Source organism: Bos grunniens, chromosome 1, assembly GCF_055505025.1.
Source record: "Bos grunniens cultivar Pamir isolate PY7600 chromosome 1, Bosgru_T2T1.0, whole genome shotgun sequence".
NCBI classification, from domain to species: domain Eukaryota; kingdom Metazoa; phylum Chordata; class Mammalia; order Artiodactyla; family Bovidae; genus Bos; species Bos grunniens.
The window spans coordinates 131,292-134,209 of record NC_141165.1 but is presented as its reverse complement, the minus strand read 5'-3'; positions in this window follow the sequence as shown (position 1 = coordinate 134,209).

Sequence of the window (2,918 nt, the reverse complement as noted above, 5' to 3'; positions counted from 1 at the left end):
AGCCCATGTGTGCTCACGTTTGCCTCTTTGTGACCCCGTGGACTGTAGTCCGACAGGCTGCTGTCAGTGGGGTTTCCCAGGCAAGAATACTGGAGTGGGTTGCCATTTCCTTTTCCAGGGGATCTTCCCAACTCAGGGAACAGGACTTAGGACGTGTTCTGTGGATCAAGGGTAAGGGGGAAGAAGCAATGAAATACAAACCTTTGGGCGTTTGGTGTTTCTCCTGGCCCAGTTCAGTTCAGTTGCTTGGACATGTCCGACTCTTTGCGACCCCATGGATTGCAGCATGCCAGGCCTCCCTGTCCATCACCAACTCCTGGAGTCCACCCAAATCCATGTCCATCGAGTCGCTGATGCCATCCAACCATCTCATCCTCTGTCGTCCCCTTCTCCTCCCACCTTCAATCTTTTCCAGCATCATGGTCTTTTCCAATGAGTCCGCTCTTCGCATCAGGTGGCCAAAGTATTCAGCTCTGACAATCCACACACAGGAGTCTGCCTGAGGCTCTGCTTGTCCAAGGAACCAGAGTTGAGCATTAAGAACTGCTGCCACCTTGTGGCTACATCCAGTAAAACAACTTTAAAACCGGTTCTCAAGGAGTCTTACTATTCAGAAGGCCTGTGGTGTTTTCGTGGCTCAGTCGTGTCAGACTCTTTGTGACCCCAAGGACTGTAGCCCGCCAGGCTCCTCTGTCCATGGGGTTTTCCAGGCAAGAGTACTGGAGGGGGTTCTCATTTCCTTCCCCAGGGAACCTTCCCAACCCAGGGATAGAACCCAGGTCTCCTGCATAGCAGACAGATTCTTTACTGACTGAGCCACCAGGGAAGCCTAATTTTATTCAGAAGGCCTGAGATGCTGTAAATGGCACCTGCCCTTCAAGTAATGTCCCTGGGAAAATCATCAAAAAAGAATTCAAAACAGGGCCCAACTTCAAGAGGTACATTGTACTCACACTGTCTAAAGTCCAAGAGCACTTGGAAACATACTCCACATGACTGCCTCCTAAAACGAGGCCAATCAAACCCACCATGAGGAATCACCTCATACTACTCAGAAAAACCAGAATCAAAAAGATCTACTGAAACTAAGTCCCATAGAGGGCTTAGAGAAAAAGGGAATCCTCTTTCCCTCTTTGCTGGGATGTAACTGGGTACAGGGAATATGCAAAGTAGCAAAGGAATTTCTTTAAAAACAAACAACAACAAAAAAAACCTAAGCATAGGAGAACCTCCTGTGAAATGAAAATACCTCTGGCCATATTAATGAAGAAGAAATGTCACAGCCATCAGCGATTTCTGGCCTTCAAATGTGAATGAGGGCTCCCCAAATGGCTGCACCCTTCAGGGAGGTTGCTGAGGAGCTGGGGAATGCAAGAAACAAGGTGAGCAAGGAAACAGGATTCACCCCAGATAGCTGAGGTGTGTGTGAGATAGGTGAGCCCAGGCTTGCATCTTCCCACACAGAATGCCGAATTCCTATTTGATGCCTGATCTCTGATATTTAGACTGCCTTTGTTGCAAATTTGCATGTAGCCTGACTTGCCCTCCTGCCTCCTTGCAGCAGTTTTCACAGAGCTGTTGATGCTATCTCCTGGGCTCAGCGTCCTAAACGTTCCCACCAAATAAAATAATCTCCCTCCAGGTTGTGACTGTAAATTTTAGTTGACACTTCTGATCGGACTTTCCTACTCTCCCACTCTTGGGCTTGGGTCCAGAGAAAGCCAGAATTTGAGATGACAGGCACACTCCTGTTTTGTTTTCAGGACAGCATGATTTACAAGAGCCAAGATATCAGAATCAAACCAATTGTCTACAAACAGAAACTGAAGTCTAAGAAGTACCCCTCTCCACCAGAATCCAGCTAAGTCGCAAAGCAGCACAGATGATGCCAGTGGCCACAGCAAGGATGGATCCAGAGACTGGAATGCTAAGGGGAGCGAGTCAGAGCGAAAAATAGCATACACCTGATGGTTTATGCTAAAATAAGATACCCCCGACTGGTGGAATCTAAAAAATCATACAAACAAACTCATTTACACAAGACGAACAGTCTCACAAACTTACGAAACCAGCTTATGATTCTCAGAAAGAAAATGTTGGGGCAGAGGAGGCAATTAAGAGGTTGGAATGAACCTCTTCACTTTAATAGATATCAAATGGAGAAGCCAAAAGGACCTACTGAATACCACAGGAAAGGCTAGAGAACACACTGTGATCACCTCATAGGAGAAAAGAACCCAAAAGAGAACAGGTGAGCGTGTAAGTGGAACCGAGTCAAGTTCTTGGAGATGAAACAGACAGGACAGTGCGAATGAACTCTACTCCAAACACAATAGCAGTGAGTTACAGCAGAAAAAAAGCAGCGTGAGGCCTGAAGGCACGCGGTCGCCTTCTGGTTTCCTGCCCTAAAACCGCTTGCAAAGCTGTGAGATGTGCACTCCACATTCACAAGGCCAGCAGGGCAGCCCTAAGAAACACCTCCCCTCACAGCGTGCCCCAGGGCTGGTCAGCGGAGAGGGAGTCAACGTGGGCAGACCTTCAACAGGCCAGTTTCAACAGGCAAGTTTCAATCACACTGTTCTTAACAAGTCCCATGAAAAGCTGTCAACATCACTGTCTGAGAAATGGAAATCCAAGGCACCACCAGGTGTCACCTCACACCAGTCAGAAAGGCCATTGTCAAAAACCGCACAGTGAGTTGTGGAGGAGGTGTGGACAAAAGGGAGCCACCCCACTGAGGCTGAGGATGGAACTTGGGAAGAGTCACGACGGATGACACTGTGGAGGTTCCTCCACCATGAAAAACAGGGTGAGATGCGAGACTTGCTAACAGCATACACCAAAAGAAACTCCAAGGAGTATAGGTTCCAAGTGCAAGCACAGATCCTAGGAAATTCGGAGGAATATTTCAGAAGGGC